The sequence below is a fragment of the Lissotriton vulgaris genome, chromosome 7 (genome assembly GCF_964263255.1).
Source record: "Lissotriton vulgaris chromosome 7, aLisVul1.2, whole genome shotgun sequence".
In the NCBI taxonomy this organism is placed as follows: Eukaryota; Metazoa; Chordata; class Amphibia; order Caudata; family Salamandridae; genus Lissotriton; species Lissotriton vulgaris.
This window is the reverse complement of record NC_141695.1, coordinates 1,094,150,798-1,094,177,716: the sequence shown is the minus strand read 5'-3', so window position 1 is coordinate 1,094,177,716 and position 26,919 is coordinate 1,094,150,798.

Genomic DNA, 26,919 nt, shown 5'->3' with positions numbered 1-26,919 from the left:
CTACCTTTAAAAAGCTTATAAATAATGCTCCGGCTTCCTTCCGGACCGTGTTAATCATTTGCCTTGCACGCGGGCCGAACTATTCGTAAAGAATGAAGAACCTCTCCATTCCTTGCTATATTTAAAGGGTTAACCAACAAGCACATTCAACCCCTGCTGTATTGTAGGCGGCCAGCACTTACCCCTAAAGTCTGTGATATGGTGTGCTGTTTTGATAATTCTGCACTTTATGACTGGAGGCTGTGCCCTTGTCAATCCTCTTCTTCCATGATTGCCAGATTGTACGAACCCTGGGGCATATTATCAAGGGGGTTTATCTCCGCTTTTTTGGCTTTAAAAGCCAAGAAAGCGGAGATAAAATTATCTCCCTATTACCAAGCTGTCGCTAACACCAGTTAGCGACAGCTAGTAGGAGATAGCGACCATCTTGGGCCCCACTTTGCATGTCAGTGATATTTATCACTAATGAGATGCAAAGTGGGCGTGCCAAGATGTTAGAGACTGAAAACAGTCGCTAACATCGCTATCTCCTATTACCAACTTTTGGAGATATTCGCGCTAAGCGGGAATATCTCCAAAAGCTAACACCTGCCCTGAGCAGTACTTAGCCATGTTATCCAATGGGAGGTGGATAACATGGCTAAGAGCATTTGCTCGATAATGCATGAATATCGCTGACTTTTCAGCGATATTCATGCATTTCGGCCGTTTTTTATCGCATTTGCGATAAACCTTGTTAATAGCAAGGTTTATCTGCGATAAAAATCGCCGATGTGCGGCGATAATTTTTGTCTCTAAACAAGTTAGAGACAAAAATTATCGCTAGTTGTTGGTAATATGCCCCCCAGCTTTTAGGTATAAAATAACTGTAATCCCTGGAAGGAAGAACATGGCGGCTGTAGCACTTAATGCTCTCTGGTAGAATGGTCATTTTTATTGTTGTTGTTGTTTTTAGTCCTCATCTGATCTTTCAGCCTCTGCGAATCTTTTAAAGCCGCTGTGGTAGAATGGCCATTTTAGGTGCCTCGTTATAGATAAAAAGGACAGGCATACGCTATAAATGTATAAGTACATTGTGTGGCAGGAGCAGAGAGCTTTGAAAATAGCAGGTATGGTATATGGTTCTCCCTCCGAACACCCCTTGTTATGGTCCAGAAAACTGCAGGCGACAATGCTGCATGAGTTTGTTTATTCTGGTTTAAAATATTAATACCAATAAGAGTACCATTGTGCTGAGTAATAGTAACACTTTCTATGGATCCCTTTATAAAGCTTATAGCTGGTGAAAGAATGTAAAGAGAAAAATAAAATATGAATGCATGAAATACTAAGAGACAAAAACCTATTTGCGGATAGTAGTTACTAGGCAGACTTTGGACATAAATGAGTGAAGAATATTCCTTTTAGAAATATTATTTGTTATGTCACCAAATCTATGAGAAATTTTAGATATTTGACATGCTTAATAAATTAAGCCCCCTTAGAGGCTCTACCACCTGCAATTTAGTTATTCATAATGTCAACATGATATATAATTACATTCTTTGTGAATCAAGGTAGTTCGACCTCTACATCTGTCTTCCCAGCAGTGCATGTAACAAAAACATGTTTTGCTTACATGCAAATTTAGTAAATAGAAGTATGGGTGAACCGCCCTGACCTAAAACCATAAAAAGTTTGTTTTGAGCGAATCGCACGTGATCCAAAAAATGTGGGTGGCTCAAGTTTGTTAAGGTTCAGTTCGCCATTAATGAGTGGTACAAACGCTATTCTGCATACCAGGGAGGTTTAGAAGTAAATGGGCTATTACCATGGTAGAATGAATAGCAAGAGTTTGACAATGGGACTTTTCAGAAAGCACCGGTACTTCCCTGAGTAACTGAGATTGGAGGCTTGGAAAGGCCACAGAGAAACCCTCTGCAGTTACCAAATCCACATGCAGAACATGGCAAGACATGGTTACAGTACCTCTGTGAGAGACAGCAGTCCAGGTGCCTCAATAAGTCCTATATGATTATGATGTTGTCACATGAATTAAGCCAGAACTATCAGTGTGGGGGTTGGGAGCACAGTGCCTCACAGTCACAGCACAGTTCGCCCCTTTGCATCCTGGTAAATGCAGTACACAGTTCAAACTTACTTCAAAGTTAGCTGGATTTTTTCACCAAAGTTTTTGCAGACATTGCTGTATATCTCTAGACATGTGTTTCTGGATTGAGCCCGTCTTCAGTAGAGAGCAGCAGTAGTTTGAGAGCAAAGAAAAATCATATGAGGTTGCCGGAAATGCTACCAAGTTTCTCTCAGGTCACAGTACCACTCAGAGGCAGAGGCACCTGCATGCCTGGAAAAGGTACTGTGACCCTAGAAAACTTTGGCAGCCTGCTCAGCAACCCCATACATTTGAATTGCCTAACCTCTACTGATGACGGATAACAATCCAGAAACACGTGTCTCAAGATGGCCAGCACTAATCTGCACCTACCTGGTGAAACACTTGAGAGACTTTGCAAGTACACACACTTGGCGAACTGCATTTATCATGATGCCGCTGGGAGAACCTGCTGGGAGGTGAAGCAGTGTGATCCCACATTTGTTTCCTGTTTAAAAGGCTCCCTCGAGCCATTTGTCCTGACGAGCTTGTGGAGAGGCACCTGCGTGCCTGGAGAGGTACTGTGACCTTAGAATACTTTGGCAGCCTGCTCAGCAACCCCATACATTCGAATTGCCTAACCTCTACTGATGACGGATAACAATCCAGAAACACGTGTCTAGAGATGGCCAGCACTAATCTGCACCTACCTGGTGAAACACTCGAGAGACTTTTCAAGTACACACACTTGGCGAACTGCATTTACCATGATGCCGCGGAGCGAACCTGCTGGGAGGTGAAGCAGTGTGATCCCACATTTGCTTCCTGTTTAAAAGGCTCCCTCGAGCCATTTGAGCTGACGAGTTTGTGGACAGGCACCTGCGTGCCTGGAGAGGTACTGTGACCCGAGTATGCTTTGGCAGCCTGCTCAGCAACCCCATACATTCGAATTTCCTAACCTCTAATGATGACAGATAACAATCCAGAAACACGTGTCTAGAGATGGCCAGCGCTAATCTGCACCTAACTGGTGGAACACGAGAGAGACTTTGCAAGTACACACACTTGGCGAACTGCTTTTACCATGATGCCGCGGAGCGAACCTGCTGGGAGGTGAAGCAGTGTGATCCCACATTTGCTTCCTGTTTAAAAGGCTCCCTTGAGCCATTTGAGCTGATGAATTTGTGGACAGGCACCTGCGTGCCTGGAGAGGTACTGTGACCCGAGTATGCTTTGGCAGCCTGCTCAGCAACCCCATATATTCGAATTGCCTAACCTCTACAGATGACGGATAACAATCCAGAAACACATGTCTAGAGATGGCCAGCACTAATCTGCACCTACCTGGTGAAACACTCAAGAGACTTTGCAAGTACACACACTTGGTGAACTGCATTTACCATGATGCCGCGGGCGAACCTGCTGGGAGGTAAAGCAGTGTGATCCCACATTTGTTTCTTGTTTAAAAGGCTCCCTCGAGCCATTTGAGCTGACGAGCTTGTGGAGAGGCACCTGCGCGCCTGGAGAGGTACGGTGACCCGAGAATACTTTGGCAGCCTGCTCAGCAACCCCATACATTCGAATTGCCTAACCTCTAATGATGACAGATAACAATCCAGAAACACATGCCTAGAGATGGCCAGCGCTAATCTGAACCTAACTGGTGGAACACGAGAGAGACTTTGCAAGTACACACACTTGGCGAACTGCATTTACCATGATGCCACAGGGCGAACCTGCTGGGAGGTGAAGCAGTGTGATCCCACATTTGTTTCCAGAACTATCAGTGATTTATTAATGACTTACAGCAATAGCACAGGGTCATGAAACATTATTGAGGTGGCCGATCATTAAGATAAGCGGCATGGGGCCACCATGAAGCCCCAAAAAATGAGTAATCTGCCACACTAAGGATGTCACCCAGCCTTCCTGGACCATGAAGCTCACCCAATGAGCCTATTGATATTTTGGCCATTCAGATTGACCTAATGCAGTGCTCCTCTTACCCACTGACCAATCACAATGAGTTTCAAAGTGCCCAGTGCGAATGCACTGAAGAAGATGACACATCTCCAGAATAAGAGTGCCCCACTGGTCCAGGAAGTGTGGCTCCTCGCCTGAGTAGTAAAGAAATCTCCATCTTCATAAGATGTAATTATGTAATTGGAACTTGTGTACGCTGCCAGTGATCCTCCTTAAAATCTGGCATGAATGGTAACACCTCTGGTCTACATCTATCAGAAGCAGCATGGGTATCCTACATTGTGAGATGAAGTGTAATTTGAATAGAAAAACATGTACATACATTTTTGGCTAGCATACCAAATCATGGTCTATGCATCGTTGTCATAATAATATTCATATGAGAAAAAAAGCCTTGACACAACTCTTTCCTTCTTTTTTGCAATACAAAAACTAAGAAAGTACTGTTCGAACCTCTTTTTAAAACAATACCATTTTAAAGAAATAAGGACAACATTATTCTTTGGTAACGTTATGTTATACAACACACATTGAGGCCATTCTATTTGCTTGGTCTGACCACACTAAAATACTAGATTTGATCTAATTCTCAATTGTTGAATTACTTACTCAACCTTTAGGGCAGGTGCTCCTTGGCAACGGTGCTCCTCTTCTTCAAATTAATGTTGCTGTTAGTGTTATCTAGTGCTCTTTTCTTGTTCTTGATTTACAGTGGGATCAGCTAGAAGAGGAACTTGAGATATTGATAGAGATACTATCCTTAATATTTTATGCTGGCTGTTGGATCGGTCTCCCAGTAGCACAAATAAACATCTAAAAACAACACGATTTTCGGATGTCCTTCTGCAGGGAACAAAAACACAATAAAAGAAGTAAGTATCCTAGGTTTCATGTGACATTTACAGAACAAAGTAGAATGGTGCACCCAGAGACCTAACTGCCCACTAATCTTGAGTTAAAAAAAAAAGATTCTACTTTTATTTGATTCTCATGTAATGCATAAAATCTAGCAACCGAACACCAAGCAACGCGTTTCGTTCAAAACAATTGACCTTCATCAGTGCTGTGAATGATGTACCAAGAACAAACTGGATGCAATTTTTCTCACTGAGACATGGCTTCATGATAGCTCAGGCCCAGATATTGCTTCAGCATTACCGGAAAACTATGCCATAGTGAGAAAAGATCGTAATTTAAAAACCGGTGGTGGAATTGCAATTGTCTCTCCCTCCTAAATTGTGAGGCCGCTCTCTTTAATTGTCTCTCTCCCCCAAATTCACCTTTTCTGGTGCACTCATCTATCGCCCACCGCCCCTTCTTTATCTTGGATCTCAAATCTCACAGATCTCATCACTCCTTTAGTTATGAAAATAGCCAATTTTTCCCTTTTAGGTGATTTTAATCTCCACCTTGAAATTAAAGCTTGTAAAAACAGCTTAAATCTTATTTCTGATCTGGCCTCGTTGAATATTGACTTACTAAATTACGGTCCTACTAATGCAGCTGGGCATTTCCTTGACCCCATTTTTTCCAACCTTACAGGGATCTCCTGCTCCCAGGCCCTCCCAATAAGTTGGTCCGATCATTTCGTAATTAAATTTTACCTAACACTCGCACCACACTTTTCAGTCTTTTCCATTCCAGTCCATCAGTCTCACAATGTAGACATTGGAAAAAGCTTGATATTACCTCCTTAACCCCTTCGCTGCTCATGACGAGCTCGGCTCGTCATGAGGCACAGTGGAGCTGTGCTTATGACGAGCTGACCTTGTCATGAACAATGATAAATCTTACTTTCCAGCACAGGAGAGGAAAACCACTAGCAGCCAACTGGTTAAATACTGTTCTTGACTTAAATTTACCTTGTTCCTCGCAACAAGTAAACCAGCTATCAGTCCCTGTGCAAAACTGGCTAGCAGATGCCATTAACACATGTCTACCCCTCACTAACAAAAAAATGCACAACCATCGACCACCTGCTCCATGGTTCAACAAATCACTGAAAAGTGAAAAAATGAACTGTAAATTACTGGAGAGAAAATAGAGAAAGAACTACACTTCCTTATCTAAGTCTATCTATAAAAAATGCTTCAAAAAACTACCATAAATTCTGCAAATTAGCTCGTGCAGAATATGTTTCCACTACCATTGTAAGTGCCATAAATTGCTCCAAGACACTTTTGAACACTGTCAAGGAACTTGCTGGTTCCAAAACTCAAGTACAACCTCCTGCACTAACCAAGCCCAAATGTGACACCCTGGCCTCCTTTTGTGTTCAAAAAAGTGGATACAATATATCAAGACATTGTACTGAAACAGGCATAAAATCTCCCCGCAGTTCCCCCGCCTCAACCCCCTCTTGATAACACAAACCCTCTCCTCAATCAAGCAGAAACACTGGCTCTCTTTGACCATTCTCTTAAAACCTGCCCGCTGCTTACTACAGAAAGCGTAACAAAACTCCTAAATAATATTAAATCCGGATCACCAAATGATCCTTTACCTGTTTCAATACTGAAGCAATTAAGTTTCCCCTCACTTTCTGTGATAACATATCTCCTCAATGCATCATTGCAAGAAGCTATCATTCCACCAACATGGAAGCATGCTATGATCCATCCTCTTCTTAAAAAAGCTAATACTGACCCTGATATGTCCAGCAATTACCGCCCTATATCTCTACTTCCCGTCTTCTCAAAGATTCTTGAAAGACATATTCATTCGCATCTTACGCAGTATGTATCAATCCATGGACTTCTTCACCCATCCCAATCAGGCTTCAGAGCTGGATTTTCCACCAAAACCACCTTACTTGGGGTCACTCAAAACAAACGTCATCACCTGGACAATGGGGACACAGTTGCGCTTATTCTACTTGATCTAAGCGCCGCTTTTTATAGGTGTCCCATACTGTACTGATAAACACACTAAGATCACAGGGCATTGACGACTTGCTTTAAGTTGGTTTACTGCCTTCCTTTCATATCGTACTTTTCAAGTCTTCTCACAAATAGCTGCTCTGAAATCCACTCTTTTGCCCATTGGGTGCCACAGGGATCCATTCTCATCCCTCTGCTATTCAACCTGTATGTAAGACCACTGGCTGAGGTAGCAGAAAACTCTGGTTTATCCCTTTTCTCTTATGCTGATGATTCTCAAATCATTTTCTCCCTTTCTTCACACAACACTAACACTCCTTCTATCCTTAAAATCGGTTTGAACAACATAGCATTTTGGATGCAGCAACATTTCCTCAAACTAAATGGAGAAAAAACAGAGATATTGGTTTTAGGAAAAAACAAAGATCTCTGGAACCCCCTGCATTGGCCATGTGAAATGGGTGATCTTCTGTCCCTCCCCCCCCCCCAAGTTCAAAATCTGGGCATCATGATTGATGACCAACTCAGCATGCATCCCCAATCAGTCAAAGTCTCAGCGACTTGTTTCACCATTCTTAAAGGGTTAAAGAAAATCTGCTGGATGCTTCCAGAATCCACTAGAAAAACCGTAATCAATGCCTTCATTACATCTAGGCTTGATTATGGAAACATACTCTACCTAGGCTCACACAAATCTGTAGTCCATAGACTACAGATGGTACAGAATGCTGCCATCAGACTTCTGTGTGGTGTCCCAAAGTTCACTTCCGTTTCTGCCTACCGACGTAAGTTACATTGGTTGAAAGTCGAAAATCGAATAAAATTCAAGGCCCTAAGCTATATGCACAAAATTAAATCTTGCTGTGCTCCTCGATATCTTCAGTCTTTGGCCAGTCCTTACTTCCCTCATCGAAATATCTGCTCTGCTACCCAAGGAAGATTCATCACCCCCAAATTCAAACTAGCCCGGATTGGGGGTAGATCGTTCTCTTACCTTGGCCCCTCGCTCTGGAATTCATTACCCCTAGCACTCTGAAATGAGACAAACTACACCCAGTTTCGTAAGTCTAAAAAAACCTGGCTATTTGACAGATAAACTGTGTGGTTTTTTGTTCTTTTCCCTCTGAGCACTGATTTGTCTTTTGCGCCGGGAAACCCTTTTTTGGGTAGCTGATGCGCACTATAAATTTAAAAACTAAAACTAAACTAAACTAAACATGTATAGGAAAACATTCTGCAAACAATACAGCATGTACAAACGTTTACAATAAAACCAGGACAAACAGGTAAACCACTAGTAATTAATTTGATATAATAACTAAAAAAGGCATGACAATCACAATGCAAAAACCCATAATCGACGAACATCAAAAAATCATCATTGCACCCGTGTGGGAGCATGTATACAAAGAATTCCCACCAAAAAGGGGACCTTCAACATCATTTACCACTTTCCTTTAAAAAACAGGGGGCGTGGCCAAGATGGTGGAGTGAGCGGACGCACTGCTCTGGTGCTCCAGCCGACGGCCCAATTTTGCACCGCCTATCTGCCCGTGATAACTACGCTCCGCCTCTATTTGGTCACGGGGCTTGTCCTGGACTTGGTGTGAGGGAATGAGGAACCCGAGTAACCTCCGCGGTGCAGATTGGACCCGGGTGACAGACCGGGCACCGCCACGGCCGGCACGATCTCCGTGAGGCCTGCTGCCGGGAAGGGGGGTAGAGGAGCTAGCCGCGCACCCACATTGCCAAGCCGAGGAGCCCGGAGAATGGGGAAAGTGCAGCGGATCGGACGGCGGTGGCCCGGTAGGGATATACTGGTGCTTTCCTCGCAGAGTGGGTAGCAGAGACACTGGGTCAGAGCAGGTCCGGGCTGCCATCCTGTGAGGAGCCCCGCAGTGCTGGTCTGGTCCATTTGAAGGAAGCGGCCTGGGAGGCAGCTAGAGAGCCCTGGAGGTATACAGAGAGCCGGGGGAGACACCGAGGCCGGCTGCCCTCGCCGCCGCACCGACTGCGCAGCCTAGGAGCCCCGTTATTGCAGGGTCAAGCAACTGCGGTAGGCAAGAGGAGCAAAGTCACCATTTTAGAGCGGAAGTATGAGTGGCTCGCCTCCCCGCAGGAAAGTGGAAAGAGGTGTGCAGCGTCCCAGCGGAGGAGGGTGCAGGAACACTCGCCCGCCAATGAGGTGTTGCGGAGCAGAAGGACCGCTGCAGTGAGCACCGGGGAGGGCGCGCTGCTGGGACAGACACGCTGGTGCCCATCGAGAGGGGAGACGGCTCCGGGTCCGCCTCCGGGCCTTCAATAATTGCATCAAACTTAGGAATGAAGGGGGGTATCTATACCCGGCCTGTGGCAGTAGCTGTAAGACCCTGGTTTGATCTTGCCTGGAATGAGCTGCCCATCCCCCCACATTTCACTCAGCAGGAGCCTGGGGGTGCAGCAAGGAGCCTGGGAAGCAGGCGGTATCTAGAGTGGGGGCATGCAGGGACACTCCCGGTGGAGCTGTTGGTGCCGCCAGTGGAGACGGGAGAAGCACCGACATGGAGCGGCAGGCCGGAGGGTTACAGACTTTGGGGCCCAGGTGGATCACTACGCCTGTGGGGCCCGGAGGACAGACATTGCCCGTGGGCAGGAGCAGTCTGCGTCATGACTTGGGGCCACCCAGGGGACACAGAGCTGGGAGTCTAGTTTTGGAGCCCCCCGTGCAGATGGACATATTGGCCCCTAGCCCGTGGCGCGAGGTGTGGCTGGTGGGGACGAAGTGAAGGAAGGACGGGGCCACCATTTTGTGAGAGGGTTACAGATCCGGATGACCGAGGATGCTGGCGTGGTTCGAATGATTTTGCTGGTGAGTGGAGTGCCTTCTTTCACGCCGCCTGGGGAGCGGGGGATTGCCCACGGAATATAGACTGCCCTGCTGGACTGCGGGGGTGAACTGTTAACTCTGGGGGGCATAGAGGACACTGGAGTAATGGGCGGCGGAGCCCAACTGATTTCAACAGAGGCGCCCAGGGCCTTAGGCGGACTCACCAACCCCAGATACTCACAGCCCACCCGGCCTATAGCCTCTCTTATGGACCGGAGGAGCCCTCAACTAACGATACCAGCTGATGGAGGGCTGACTATGGCGGCAAAGGGGGGTCATCTACGCCTTGCCTGAGCCTATCCAGAGAGGGCGATGTCCTCCTCCAGAAACATGAAAGACAAGACCATTAAAGACTTGTTTCTCAAAACGCAAGCAGATTCCATGGCCTCTACTACAGAGGGGGGGTCCTCGGGCCCGAAGTCAGGAAAGGAAGATGGATCGGAACCCATCACTAAGGCTTTCCTCAAATCTATGTTTGTCGTCCTACGGGATGATATCCATACCCTCAAGCAAGAATTCACGTCGGAGATTCGAGAGGTCAGAAGGGAGATGGACGGCATTGACGAAAGGGTTGCGGACTTGGAAGGTAAAAGTGACGGGAAGGACACAGAGATTGCGGGTCTGCAACAGGAGATCCTCCGGATCCATGACCAACAAGTGCACCTCCAAGAACACGTCGAAGACTTGGAAAACAGGTCCCGGCGCCACAATATACGCATCCGAGGGGTGAAGCTAGACGAAGCCTTGAAGGACCTCTTCTCCTACTCTAGAGAACTTTTCAATCATATTCTTGACAGGCCATTGGAGACGGAGTTGAGACTGGACCGAGAGCACAGTGTAGGACTCCCAAGAGCCCCATCGCGCCCGCCACTGGACATACTAGTTTGTGTCCAAGACTTCCGCACCAAAGAGGCCATCCTCCAAAAAGCGCGAGAGCTCCATCCTTTGCAGTTTCGGAGGAGCTCCCCTGTGCTTTATCAAGACTTATCTGCTCTCACCTTGCAGAGGAGGAGAACCTTCAAGCCTATCACTCTGCACCTTCAACAGCGTAATATCACCTACAGCTGGAGCCACCAGTTCAGGCTGGTGTTTCGCATGGACAATAAGTTATACCAGCTGCGTTCTCTGACGGAGGCTCGCAGGTTGCCGGGTATGGAGTTGCCGGAGTCCGAAGGTGGCGACGAGGACCTCAAGGAGGAGACGGATGAACCCAGACCTCGATGTAGGCAGCAGGGCTGCAGACGCCGACTCAAGAAGCTCCGAGCCACGGAGGTGATGGAGGACAGGTGATCGGCCTTGGAGGCGGTTCTCGCAGATCTTTCCGGCACTCAGCACGGCTGACTCTAGACACTATACCGGGCCAATTGTTTGATTCTGTATGGCCCTGGCCATTGGCGGGAGTGAGAGGACTTTCCTGTTGCTACCACACCCTGATATCCTTTTACTGATCAACTATAGGGGGAGGGTGTCCAGTGCTCCACGTTCAACTTCTATCCATTGCTAACATAGCTCCACATGCGCAGGCGGCCTCTCCATATTCAGAGTTTGTTTGGACCAATGACACTACACACAGGTCTTCAAGCACTAGCCTGACCCAGCTGACTACCATTTATGCCTGCTACCACCCTTAGGATTTTGACCCTCAATGTGAGGGGTCTTAATAACCCAGTAAAGCGAAGGGCGGTATTGTCAAGTTTAGAGAATACACAGGCTGACATATGCTTACTCCAAGAGACCCACTTGCTCGCGCACGATTGCCATAGGCTGCGGTCCCGCAGGTTCCCCACTCAGGTCTTCTCCTCCTGTTCTACCAAGATCCAAGATGGCGGGGTTGCAATTTTGGGTGGCACAGCGGTTTAAAGGGGAGGTATTGCATAAAAGTGGCGAACTTAAGGGGAGGCTTCTGGCATACCGTTTAGCCTTAGGCGGTCTCATGTTTAAAATTGGCTCCCTATACGCCCCGAATGAAGGCCAGGAGAAGTTCTCACAGTTTGCCCTTACTGAGGCCACAGCCACGCCGTACCATAATATTATCTTAGGGGGTGACTTAAACCTGGTGTTTGATAATCTCTTGGACAGATCCCGCCAGCGCACTCACCAGGTAGGTGAGTATTTTTTACAAGACGTTTGATCACGTGATCAAGGCTGTCATAGCCAAAACATGTTGTAGGTGTAAATAAACACCCTTGGATTTTGACTTTTGGCGTGTTTTTGGTGGCTGAGAGCGTTGCGGATATTGGGACTGTGTTTAACTTGGTTACCGACGTGCTCGGCCGGAGTGCACACCACCTCCCATGGGGCCACCAGCAGTTGAGACGGGGCATTCTTGGCAAATATATATATATATACAAACACGTTTAGGGTCCTTCCGGGGTCAATCCCAAAGTTGGGTGGCGCATTACCGGCATATTATCCAAATCCAAAGAAAAAAGTATAATGCGCACTCGGGAGAGATAATTCACCAGTACTTTATTCCTTCGTTATGCGTTTCGACACACTATCGTGTGAACAAGACACCATAGTGTGTCAAAACGCGTAACAAAGGAATAAAGAACTGGTGCATTATCTCTCCCGGGGTGACTTAAACCTGGTGTTTGATAATCTCTTGGACAGATCCCGCCAGCGCACTCACCAGGTAGGTGAGTATTTTTTACAAGACGTTTGATCACGTGATCAAGGCTGTCATAGCCAAAACATGTTGTAGGTGTAAATAAACACCCTTGGATTTTGACTTTTGGCGTGTTTTTGGTGGCTGAGAGCGTTGCGGATATTGGGACTGTGTTTAACTTGGTTACCGACGTGCTCGGCCGGAGTGCACACCACCTCCCATGGGGCCACCAGCAGTTGAGACGGGGCATTCTTGGCAAATATATATATATATACAAACACGTTTAGGGTCCTTCCGGGGTAAATCCCAAAGTTGGGTGGCGCATTACCGGCATATTATCCAAATCCAAAGAAAAAAGTATAATGCGCACTCGGGAGAGATAATTCACCAGTACTTTATTCCTTCGTTATGCGTTTCGACACACTATCGTGTGAACAAGACACCATAGTGTGTCAAAACGCGTAACAAAGGAATAAAGAACTGGTGCATTATCTCTCCCGAGTGCGCATTATAATTTTTTGTTTGGCTTTGAATATATATATATATATATATATATATATATATATATATATATATATATATATATTTATATATATATATATATATATATATAAAAAAAAATTGGGCCATTGACAAAGCAGATCCAGCTTATCCGGTGGCCCGGCATTTCTCTGAGGTGCACAATAGGGACAGAAGCAAGCTGCAGTACTTTGGCCTGGACACAGTTCCACTAAACATCAGGGGTGGAGACAGACTGAGACGGCCCCGGAGACTCGAGTCAAGGTACATCATAGATCTTTCCACAAAGTACCCTGGGGGCCTAAACAGCAGGGAGGAGATGGTGGTTCATCTTGGGAAATGACGTCATGGGGAGTCCAATACAGTCCTACTTTCATTGAAGCCTAATGCTTATGTGTGTAATCTAGGAAAAAGAAATATTATATACTTGATCTAACTGTATTGAACTGATATAGCATGGTGTGACAGGTTGTAGATATAAGCACGCAGATAGTATTTGGGACAGGAATTGCTTGAGGGATGAATGCTGGAGGAGTCCGCTCAACAAATGATACTTAAAGAATTGGAAATCTGTACCTGTGCTAGTACGGCTATGCAGCATAGATATAGAAATTGAGATATATTCTCCTATGTTTTGTTTTCTGTTTTTGATCCATTTCATTGATCGTGAGCCTTTTGAATTTTTCTGGACTAGATAAACTAAAATGTTTTGTTTTTGGCTCGGTCGATGGTTTATAAGTGACAAGTATAAAGTAACCCTGGGCGCAGAACTACGCTCCGTTCGCGGAGTTTGCGAATTTTTGGCAACTCCGCACTTCGCTGTGAGCGCGAAGCAGTCGACTACTTCACATTCTACAGCGTAGCGTAGTAGTTTTTCTTCCTCGCGCGCTCAATAGCATTCTCGTGTGCGCTGTAATGACTTACTGTGGTTCTGCATTCGCTTTCTCGCTTTTCTCTCCCGTTGACAGTCGCTACGATGTTTGGAATCCGGCCGCACAATCCCACCCGACTGTGAGAACGCGATAACGTCATTCGGACGCGCGAACACGTCAATAGGACGCGCGATCTTCCTTGCAGTGCCATGAAGGTAAGATTGCGTTTCCGTAAAAGCAGAAACTGCAATCTGGCACAGTATATCTCTCTAGCATGTTAAAACCTTAAAAAAAATGATCATTTTGCTCAGGAAACCCCCTCAGATTGTGATTTGGCTGTATTATTTTGGGCAAGGAGTCCTCTTTTTGTTTCTGCTTTTTTTTTCAAGAGAAAGGAAGTGCCCCTGAGTCTCCAACTTCCTCTTCCTGTCCACCAGGCTCCTCCCAGTGCTTAGTCCATGTGCTGTTCACTTTCATTTGGATTTGGAGCTGGAAGGATCACTCTTTGTGTATGTCTGCTGCATCATAGCATTTGATTGGATTTATTGAGGAAATTTGGATTTGAACTTTTGTTTTAGAAGTAAGTTTGAGAATTGGTGTACTGTAAATGTTTGTTTGGTTTGGGATTTTTTAAACTACAGTTTTCTGAGCTTTGCAATCTTTCTTAAAAATTATTATTGAGGGAGGCCTGTACTTTCATGAGGGGCCAAGTTGTATGTCTTTGAAATTTCATCCAGTTGGCCTAGAGGTACCCACGAGTCCAACCATGTGTCTGTGGTATTTGTAAAACATCATGGATGGAATTGGATTCAATTGCAAACTCTGTTGTAGTGGAATTTTATTTTTCTTTAGTAAAATTAGGTAACCCTAGTAGTTCTTGTAGTTAGTGTAGGCCTGCTTGAGTTCATTTACTTTCTGTGGGTGGCTTGGCCACGTGGTGGCGGCCATTTTGTGTTTTAAGCCACTGTGTTTTTGCCATAGGCCTCCAAGCTTGTGGCCTACTCTGCCTGTAGGCCCAAGGGTACTACTAGAGTCATCATCTAGGGTGCATGAAAGTTGTTCAACTGTTATTGTGGTGTTTAAGTTGTAAGTGTAACATCATGTAGGTCATGGATGGCTTTGGATTGATTAGCAAAATGTGTGTTTGGTGTTGAATTGCAGGTTTTGGGTGTGTGTGTAATAATATGGCTTTTTCTGCGCACTAGGTAACCCTAGAATTCAGCTCGCGTAGTTTTGGTAACTTTGCACAGTGTGACAACGTGACCTTACAGTTTTTGTCTTCTTCGCGCGCTCAATGTGCGTGCTCGGGCATGTGATAACGACGTTTTGTACATGCCGAATTTGCAATCTCGCGAGCAATATGTCTCGAGTTGCATAAAACCTTGAAAATGTTGATGCTGTTCATTTCGCTAAAGAAACTCCTCAGGTTGTCATTTGGTTGTAGTTTTTGGAGCATGGACCACTTACTGTTTATGTCCTCTATGTACTTTGTTGTTTGAGGGTGGCTGTTACATCTGGGGGTCTCTAATTGGCAGAGGTACGTACCTTAGACCAAGTAGGGACCCTTGCTTCTAATCAGGGTGAAGGAATACACACAGTAGATAACCCCTGCTCCCCCTCTAGGTAGCTTGGCGCTGTGTACAATAAATGCACTTAACACAAACAATGATCCCCCATCCACCACAAACTGAGACCACACAGGTAAGTATATTTATAAAAATATAGCTTTATCTATTTGCAGCAATCAAAAATCAACAATACACAATGGTTGCTTCTTTGCAGAAAGGTTGTACTTAATCTTGATGGTTGCACTGATTATCAGGAAGTTCAAATGTAAAAATCGGTCTCAAGTCTCTGTAAATTAGTAGTAAAAATAACACTACGAACTTATCTCCATCTGCTCTTTAAATGAAGGGTTTGCCAGCGCAATACCAGCGTGTTCTTACTTCAGAATCAGCCCTTCGAAATCCAAGCAATGTGAGCGCTTTTCCCCCAATGGCTTCAGGCGCACCGCGCCGAACAGAGCAGACTCGCTCCCAGCCCCGGCCGGTCCCAGCAGCCCTCCGCCCACTCTCAGATCCTCGGGGAACGGCGGGGAGCTAGCGATCCGAGCAGGGACAGACAGGCCAAGGGCCGGGGGCACTCACGGCGCTCCCTCGGCGAGGTCGGGTCAATCTTCCCCGGCTTCGGCACTGGAAACACGGCTCTCGCGAAGGTCCCGATGACGTGGAACAATCCGGTCGCGGCTCCCAGACAAGCCTCCACAGATGCCCGGGAGTCAGCCAATGATAGCGCGGCTCCCGGGACAAGCCTGTAACGCTGCAGACGCCAGCAGCCAATCAGGAAACAGCCTCGGTAATGACGCGGCCAATCCTAGCGCGGCGTTTGCTGAGGGGGCTCGTTCTTTTTGACCAATGGGAGCGCGGCGGCTTCGTTCTTCGGCCCCGCGGCTCCGACCAGGGACGGCAACCTTTGAAGGGTATTTCTGGCCCCGGGCCACAGCGGTGAACAGGCGGCAGATGATTTTTGAGGGTGCAGGTCACAGCAAGACCGCCCTCACGGCCACACACCTTTTTAGAGCAGAACTCACAAGGGGAGACACCAGGGACCTCCGACCCTCGCCTCGCTGAGTATGTGCTGATGAGCACACCGATCTCTGCCCACGCTCAGCAGTTGGTCATAAAGCACGCACCAGGCCAAAACAGCACGATCTTCGCAGTGTCTTGGAGTTTCTTTAGGAACCTTTTAACCCTGGGTTCCAGGAACAGGAGGCCAGCTCTTCTCAGGCCCTTGGAGATTCAAGTTGAAGACACAGCACACAGCAAAGTCTTTTTAGTTCAAGCAGGCAGGGTCTCAGCACACAGCAAAGTCCCTTTCCTCTTCTCAGCTTTTAGTTGAACAGCAGAACAGGTCAGCCTTTAGAGCACACAGCAAGGCAATCTTTCTTCAGTTCTCCAGCAGTCCTTCTTCCAGCAGAGGTTCCTCTTGATTGTAGAATCTGATTTTCTTTTGTCAGGGGTCCTTCTCTTATACCCCTAAAAGTCTTTGAAGTTCTTTGAAGTCTTTGTGCAAGTGGGCCCTGAGCCCGGTCTAAACCAGTTCTGGGTGTTGCTGGGGCACTAGGGCTTTCCTGGCTTCCTTCTTTCTTTCAGTATCAGGGACAGAGGTGACAGTCGCCCAGCGGGAGGTGGAGCCAGCATTGTGGTCAGGCAGGAACAGCCCTAGTCACTCCCAGGTACTATCTCCTCCCACTTCCTTGGCAGCAGATGCAGCCTTTCATCCACGGGCTGACTCAGACAACCTCCTGGGGGCTCTGCAGCCCCTGTCACCCTCACCAGACAGTCAATCCACAAAAAGTCCCAGGCACACAGAAAGTTAGACAAGAGAACAGCCACTTTCTAAAATTACTATTCTCAAACACAGAATTTGAAAACAACCTTTCCTAAAAGATGTGTTATTAAATTCTGAGTTCAGGGATATCAATCACTTATGTCCCATCTTGTTCCTATGGGAAGATAGGCTGGTATCCATTGGGGCCAGCCTCCCCATGTTAATCTATGGAGCAAGATAACCTTGCAGCAGTGAGCACACAAAATGGCTGCTGCTCACTACCAGGGCATGTTACCTGTACTAGTACATGCTTTACCTTACCCATACACTGCACCCTGCCCAGGGGGGTACCTTGAGCCTTCCATAGGGGTGACTGATGTGCACAGACAGGGAAGGGTTAGGCCCAGCCAGTGGGGACACTGGCCAGGCGGACATGGCAGTCCACTGACTGCACACAGGCACTGCGCTGGCAGGCCTGAGACACCATTTTAGGGCTACTTATGTGGGTGGCGCAATCTGCGCTGCAGGCCCTTTAGCAGCATCTGTCATCACTGCCCTGGCACACACAGTGCACTTTACTAGGGACTTCATGGTGATACAAATATGCCAATCAGGTATACACAATCAATATGACAATTTACATAGGGAGCACTTACACTCTGGCACTGATCAGCAGAGGCAGAGTGTCCAAAGCATCTAAACCAGCAAAAACGAAATGCAGCACAGCATCAAAAATACAGGAGGCAGAGGCAAAAAGATGGGGGAAAACCACGACAAGGGTGTCAGGTCTTCCAGTGGCCTGACCATGTGGGTGTCGAGGCGGCCATTTTGTGAAGCCAAGCATTGTCCTTTTGCCTTAGGCATGTATAGTCTATCTTCTCTTTCTATTCATGTTGTTGGGGATTACCAGGCCTTGTGGGGGCAGCCATTTTGTGTGACCTTCCATCGTGCTTCAGTTTTGTCGCAGGCCTACAAACTTGTGATTTCTTCTGCAAGTAGGCCTAGAGTCCCAGAGGTAGTCAGCGCAGTGGGGGTGCTTGATGTAGCGGTTTCCATTTTGTCTGTTGAATTTAACATCATTTAGGGCAAGGATGGCAATACTTTGAATTCCCAAATGTGGTGTTTGGGGTGTAGTTAACTGTTTGGGTATGTGTAAAAAAACTGTAAATGCTTTTGTTGTTTGTGTTGTTGTTGTGTAACTTTCAAACCTTTTAGCCATGGGGATTTATTTTTTTGTGCATTAAGCTGTGATGTGTAACAGACATCCTCCTTTTTTCTGGCCATAAAGGTATATAGGCCTGCTTGAGTTTATTGTTTTCTGGCCTTTACCCAAGTACCTGTGATATGTGCCCATGTGGCTGGGAGCTGTGGTGGTAGTGTGCTGTTTTGCTTTTTGACAAATTGGCCTGTGTCTTGCCATTGTTCCTGTTGGCTTACTACTAATCACATCCCCATTGCTATCTGCTGCAGGTCACTGATGCTGCATCCATCCTAAATGATGCACAAATTAAGGATAAACAAGTTCCACTTCCACTACATTTGCTTTTTAGTTATTTGCTATTCTTACTCCTACTGAGTGTACTAATACTTCTAGGACTAATTAAAATTAAAGCTAAAAAATGGCTTGTAATGTAGTTAAGTCCATGGAAGATGGTCGCTATTTTAGGGTCCCGTGTTTGGCACACTGCATTAACATTGTTGTTCAGGACTTTCAGAAAAATGAAAGCAAAGTCAGCAACTTACTGACCATTTGCAGAAGAATCTGCACGCATTTCAACCAGTCTTTTAAAGCCCGGAAGCAGCTATGGGTCATTCAACGTGACCATAAAATGCCAGTCAAAGCACTCATCCAGGAGGTCCCAACACGTTGGAACTCTACTTATTACATGCTTGATCGGCTGTTTGAACAGTACATACCACTTAATGCTTATGCATGACAAGAAGATCAGGGGATCCTACTGTTAAAGCCATGACCATTGAGATGTGGCAATGGGACCTCATTAAATGCCTGACAGAGATGCTACTTCCTTTTGAGGTCTTCACACGTGCAGTCAGCAGGGAGGACTGTACTATGGGCCAATCTATCCCATTGTTGTACATGCTAGAGCAAGAGCTGAAGGAGGTGTCTGAAACTTACGAAGGTTTTGAAGGAAAACTTGAAGCATGTTATTTGGCGAAGGCCTTAGCCGGCCGCTTATCTGAGATTACAAGGATTCAAAATAAGATTGTGTCACATCAACATTACATTACTGCCACAATTTTGGATCCACGGTACAAATTATTTGTGAACAGTAATGCAGTAATTCCTTTTTCAGAAGGGGATGTTGCTAAGTACAAAACTTTAATAGCTGAGGAAGCCACTGATTTCGAAAATGAACGGCTCTCAATTAGAGGCCTGCCAGTGCCAGCCCAGGACAGTTCAAGTACTACTGAGCATTCTACAGAGTCAAGTTCCTCTTCACAGCATGAGAGCAGTGCGTTTGCTTCCCAGCAGTCACCAACACTACCAATAACAACAACAGCACCAGCAGGATCTGATTCATCAGACACAACCAAAAAAATAGCTGCTTGGTTTCTACAGAAAGAGATGAGTAAGTCTGTTGCTGTCACAAAGCAAAAAGAGGACAAGCAAACCAGAGCACTACTGAACATTGAGCGGATGGTCCAGGCCTATCTGGATGACACAACAGAGGTGTTCATGGAGCAAAGCCCATTGGTGTATTGGTATAGGAAAAGAAGCGACTGGCCAGTGCTCAGCAGGCAGGCGATAAAGTATCTGGCTTGCCCTGTTGCAAGTGTCTCTTTTGAGCGTGTTTTCAGTACTGCTGGTGCCATTGTAACTGTGAAAAGGACCAGTCTCTCGCCCAAAAGCGTGGAGCGGTTAACCATGATCAAAATGAATCAGCACTTCATACCACCAGACTACAAAATATGTGACTCACAGCTGGAAGAGGAGAGCGAGTCGGAAGACATAACTACTGGGTTACATGACCTACTCTGTCAGGAGAACCTCCAGGGTTTGAGGACGAGCTCCTCTTCCCTAAAAACTAGGCTTTTAAATTATTAGATTCTCCCTTCCTTTATGTGTGTGTATCTGTCTTTCTGGTTCAAACTTCAAAACCAACACCATCCTTTCTTTTACTTTTTTAATTACCTATTGGAGTTGCACATCTGTGCATTTAACTGTGCACTCCACTCCTCACAGTTCTGCTCCATCTTCCAGACTCACCCTAAATACATTTCCATCTTGCCATACATTGGATGGAGATGGGGAATAGTACAATAATGTAGCGTCTAACAGTCCCTCCATAACAAGTGAAACGTACGTGATTATAGCCATCTTCTGTTTTGTTTCCAATCTGAAACGCATCACTGTCTTAAGGCTACCACCTCTGTCTGCACTGACATAGACAACTCTTCAATGTCAGAACTTGAGCAGGGCTCCAAAATTAAAGTAAACTCGTCATCAATTTCAGAAGGCTCTGCTGCATCTGTGATCTGACAGTCACAAAGAAGAGAAAGACAGATATATGAAATGAATGATACCATACATTGCATTGGATGCTTGCTGACTCAGAGCAAATGTGCATGAAGTAAAAGTATACTAGTAGTTTAATAAAATATAACAAAGTACTTGTGTCTCAAGTGATAGTCAATGTTTCCGTGTTGTTTAATAATATGTATGCAATTGTACTCCTACTACTGCAGGTGCAGTCTGGACTTAATCGTAGTCACTCACTACAGACTGAGTTGCTGTTGGAGGTCTGTTAGACAACATGTACACGTGCCACACCGGGTGATGATGACCACCATACCATCTTTACACGCTGTCAGTCAGTTTGATCTGTGATGATTGATGGAATACGTTCAGGAACTGGAATACAAGGTAAACACAACCAATCAACAAGAACCACAGCAGAGCTAGGCTACATGTGTGTGCATTGGTGAAATAGAATAGTGGTATGATTGACTGACAATGGCGCATTGATTTAATCTAGACCAAACAGTTAGAAAGGAGGGTCCAAGGGCAAATTTAACGACTGGCCAGGTACACGCCCCTAGCAATATATCAATACACTAAAGAGTACCTAGTAGTCAAGCCACAGATAGGTCATTCACCATGGACAACAGACTTAACACCGTACAGATAACACAAGTGGGAACAAACCATGCAGACCTTAGTGTGATAGTAGCCGAGTTAGGACTCAAGGGCATATGGAAAAATTCCCATCAGAAGCCACACTGTACTGCCCTCTTTTACATCATTTATATCCTCCTTGCCCAGGAGACAAAACAAAACGGCCGGTCAGTTGTTACCATGACCGTTTGTAAATGAAAGGAGTGTTGTTGGAGGGAAGTGTTATATGGATTTACCAGTGTTTATATGGCGACTGAAAAAAAGCAGTGTAAGGTAAGGAAAGTGAACAGTGAGAGGTATTAAAATTAGATGAACTGGGTAGAAGCGAGTAATTTATTAGTATCTCCCAGTCCCCCAAAGCTAAAAGACAGGTGCAAATACGGATTTGAAATAATATCCGTGGTCAGTAGTGGTCAACATGTTTCTGCATATATAAGAAAAACGTTTCATGCATTCTTCAGGACCCGTTGTTCATAAACTTCTGCTTTTTGTGAAATGGTTAATAAAAAATATCACCTGAAGTATCCAGGTCGTATGCTCAACCACGTACCATTTGTGGTGGTTGAGGCGCTTCACCCCACCTGGATGCGGCTCAGGTATAAGGAGCACCGCTCTTTCCGTCGGTGTCTCCCGGCAGTCGTCCAAACTGTCTGGGGGTGCCTACATGTGTGTGCAGTGGTGAAATAGAATAGTGGTATGATTGACTGACAATGGCGCATTGATTTAATCACCTGATTTGGCAAATGCTAGGTTGCTGTAAATGCCTTTTGTCTGGAACTGTAAAAAAGTAGGTAAATGGAGTTTGGGCCACAGACTCATGGCCCGGTCTTGTGGTGTGGTCCTGTAACTGTTCTGTGCTGGCTCCTATCTTGTTCTTTTCGATGACTGCTGTGCAACTAGAAGAGTAGAGTTAATCAATGTATCCAAGCCGCCTCAGTCTGAAAATCTTCTCGCTCACGAGTCTTGTGACTGTCTTATCTTTTTTGCACTACACCGTAATTGATTTTTTTTTATGTTTTCATTCAGTTAACTTATTTTGGAATACCCCATTTATTTTTCAGCAACACTTACAGGCCGGCCTTTTACCCAGTGCTATTATACTTGGAGCAACAACTCACACTCACCTTACCAATCCTCCTCATCATCCAGCCAGAGGCGCCCAAGAATGATTTTCAGTCACAGTGTCCATGAAAGGGAGGACAAAGATGAATGACGAGATACAACTACACATTTGGACCTGGAGAATACATTAACTTTAGTATCATTTTCATACTTTTTTGGGATTCCTTTTTCCTCTTCATTTATTTTACGCTTGTGTTTGGTAATTGATTGTTCACTTAAACAATGAATTCAACAGTACATTGTGTCTATAGTAGCACTACCAAGCGCAGTACATACAATTGGTGCCAACTTTTATTATCTATCTAATCTATCCTCCTGCTTCCCCTGCCTGTAGCATTTGTTGACGTTTTTCCAGCATTATACCTGCCCTAGTACTATGGGTGGACTTGAGTTCACAGAAGAACACCAGTCTTTTTTTGTATCTCCTTTTATATTTTCAAAGTAAGATTCTGCTTCCAGTGACAGTCTTCACCTATGTTGAATACAATACATTTAGGGGGCATCCACCCACTAAAAGTAAATGTCTATCATTCTTTATTATGCCTTAGCTGGTTTCACTTTCACCAGCAACCACCCATGCATTCACTACTTCCTTGCCTTGGGTTTCATTGGCACAAACTCCGCTCATGATTCTTGCTATCCACTATATCCATGCACCCATATTGTTTTGCCCAACCAGGCCTGCATTTTCTTTCACCTTCCAGTTCTACCAATCCTTCAACAACCCATGCATCGGATTCATATCAGCCACGTGCATGAACCTTCCAAAGTATCCTTCTATGGTAGTCTTATTATTACATCTCTTTAGTCCTTCCTCCTTCCACCCTAGTTCACTTCTTTCCCTTTTTGTTCAACACATCCCTCAAGGTCATCTGATCTGACTTTTAGTCTTCTCCATAACTTTCACAGCTGAGTTGGAGTCTGATAGAAAAGGCCTTGTTTACTCAACTCACACTGGTAATGCTGCAAAGGGTGTCTTCTTCAACCATTGTATATTGGCGAGTACAACTTCAAATTCATACTTTCTTAATAAGTCTCATAGCACAGTGAGGGAAATGTTCCCCTTCCACCTAGTAATGCAAATAAGTAATGAATATAACTTACCACCGCCCACCGCTGAAGTTTCCTCCCCCACTGATGCTCCTGCAGGTGCCGCAGCCACTGTCCCCTCCTGGATGGCAATCGCATCGCTGCTGGCCCCTTCGGGGATTGTGGTTGGTAGTGATTGTGCACCTATAAAAGCAAGTACACCTTTTTAGATGCCTGCACACCTCCCCCTATTTTACTACTTGTACTTTTTTCAACAGGAAGGAAGATTGAAAAAACAGTTACGTACAACATAAATCGTTGTAACTAGTCCAAATTGCGTCCTACTGTACAGCAGTCACATTAGACAGAGTTTAGTTTTAATTTAGTAGATGGTCCCTAGGGTCATCTAATCTCTACTACTACTCTAGTCTTTGGAAAGTTTGCCTGAGCCATATAACCATTTTAGATCCGGGTCTACTGCTTTGCCCATGTTACCTCGCAGCTTGTTGCACAGTAAGAAAGACGCCTTTGAGGCATACAACTAAAGAGGTTGACAAACCAGTATTGTTAGACCCTTTTGCTTATCCATAATGTTGCATAGTTGTATTCACTGTCTAACGTGCAACATTTTTCTCATAGGCAGATGAGAAGATTGCCTTCTAGGAACCAGAGATTTGCAGAGCTTTCGAAAGATGCATGTGTAACCAGTATACGTTCAACTGTGAGGGGTCTCCCACAATTCACACATTTCTCTATCGTGCACTAGATGTACAAAATGTACAGTTAATCTTCTTCATTTTGCATGGTGGAGCAGGATGTTTTTCATGGAAATACATACAAGTTACAACAATACAAAGCTTGTTATTAAAAAAATAAAGTTTTTGAACTTGCTCATTGACTTCGTGGTATATTTTGAGTGTCTAGGGTGTTGTGGACTGAAACGAGTGAGTGAGCGAAAGGGTGTTCTTCTGTTCTGGGTTGTGTAATAAAATCATTGGGTATATATCTAACTATCTTCATGTGGGGGTCGGGAGTGGACAAATGACTATGACTGAGACACTTAGGTAGGTAGACGGTCATTGGATTGTGGGTTCTTCTGACTGAGTTCTGTGACTAGGGTGTAATATGTAAGTAAGGTCCAACCTCCATATCACCAACATCAACATCCTATTTTCTTGTGCATAGTTCTGTATGTGCATGTGCAGAGAATAATAACCACAACAGTAGTAGTAGTATACTAACCGAACAAACGTTAGTAGGCAAACATCTGGTTGCGCATTTTGTTGGTGGGAATTGACAAACACTAGAGATTACAGAGGACAACGCAAAAGACAGGAGTGGACCCAGTGGATATAGCATTCTATCACAGCTTTATTCAAAAGAATACCTTAACTAAAGAGTGGCCAACAGGGCAAGCTTAGCTACACACAGTCTAATAGTAGTAGCACAGAGAGTCATAGGGCAGAGGCAGTTTGAAGGAACTGAAAGTCAGGGATGGCATTGGATACCCAAAATTTGGAAAACAAATTGAAGATCAAAGAAGGTTTTGCTAACATTGAATTAGGAAGGAGGCTTAATAGGTTGGAAAAAATGAGGTGCGTTAAAAAGTTAGGGAAATATAATTGTTAATAATATAAGCACTGTAGGACTTACTGGGGCCAGCAGCAGTATCCTCGGTAGAGGAGCGCTCCTCTCGTGGTTGTCCCACCATCTCGGACCCTGTCTTCTTGCCCCTGGGTGGTGCTGATCATGTAAGAAATAATAAAGAAAGAGAAACATTAAGTGCTGTATAACAAAGACATCATTCAAAAATCCTCTCAAACATTTTAGGAAACAACAATTCCAATAAAATTGACTTCGAAGTATAAATGACTACTGGCTTGCAGGATTCACAGACCGTCTACTTATAGAGCACTAATCAAATGTTCCATAAACATTCTGATTGCAGAATATACTAACAAATCCAGTACCACCTGACCTACATCACCTATTCCAGAATCCAGACGGGCCAATTGTTCAGTAAGTCAGCATTTCCATTTTATTTTTGCCCGCAAACATGCATAGATGAGATGGAGGAGACATGCATAAATTTGTGCATACACGGAATTGTTGGTTGCTTGCGTCATATGAACTGCTACTGACTGACGTGACCATGCTATTGCTGCTAAGCCTACCACTCAGTAAACAAACTTCAAACCGGTTCTATGGAGGGGTGGGATAAATAAGAACTAACTAAGCATTCAGTGACAGAGGAGGCGTCATGCAGACCGTTAAAAAAATATGAACTAACACTATCCATCCACCACTATTTCACTAAAGGACAATGTAAGGACTAGACTCTAGCAATAGCATTAACTAACTTCAGTTCTCTAAAACCTCTAACATCAATAATCACCAGCCCAAGCTAGCGCAAAGTTACAAACCAGTAAGAGAAGTGGCGAGCAGCACCTGTGTCATACAATAACAGAAGATTTTGAGACGGAATTGATCTGCAATGTAACTAAGCGGACCAGTAATCGTGTTACTTATTCGTCCAAGAATTATATACAATACCTATACTACTATATTATATATTAAATTATTAATATTACTAGCTACTCACCAAGCCCCACGACCTCGACACCCAGCAGCTCCAACAGGTCCTGCTCCCTGTCCAGAATGTCTGCCCACCGGTGGGCCAGCTGCTGGTGGGTGCGCCGGATATCCGAGTGACGGTAGACTGCCCGGCGCACCTTCGCCCACCGAGGGTGACGCTCCTCTGGGAGGTAACCGGAGCCTGGCCTGCCGCCTGCTGCCAAGGTCAAGGGGAGGTGGCACTGGATCAAAAACCTCTGCCTCCCCGAAAAGATTCCGGGCCTGCACCCCTGTAGGTTGCATTCTGCCGCAAGGCAGCCGGCTCTTGGGCGCAGGCGCCTTGCCCTTCGAGCCGGTTCTGCTGCTCCCCTTTGCCATGGTTCTGGTGTGGGGTGGAGGTGGAGGTGGAAAAGAAAAGTTAGAACAAAAGGAAAAAAAGTTAGGGGGAAGAAGTATGAGCTTAAATAAAGAAGTAAAATAAAACAGTGGAAAAGTACCCATCGCAACGACTTGGGTAAGTTCGCACGCGATTTCACGCGAAGACGTACTTTGTCCGTGTGAACAAGTAGTTGTGTTCCCGAACAAGACGTGCACCATCCGAACACGTTATACGCGACCCGGAAGAGAAAATAGGGGACGCGAGCAGGCGGGACAATTGAAAAAACAAGATGGCCGCGCCCATAGCCGACCACATGGGTAAGGTCGCAAGCTACAATCACCCAAACACGCAGACAGCGCCCCGAACATGCACAATGCGCTCCCGAGCAAGAAAAACGGCTTGCGAACGGGTCCAGCAAGCTACTACGCATGCTCGCGAAGCTCGCGTAGTGCAAGAAGGTCTTTGCGTAGCTTCGCGTAGCTTCGCGTAGCGCGACTACGCGTACTACGCCCAGGGTTAGTATAAAGGGGA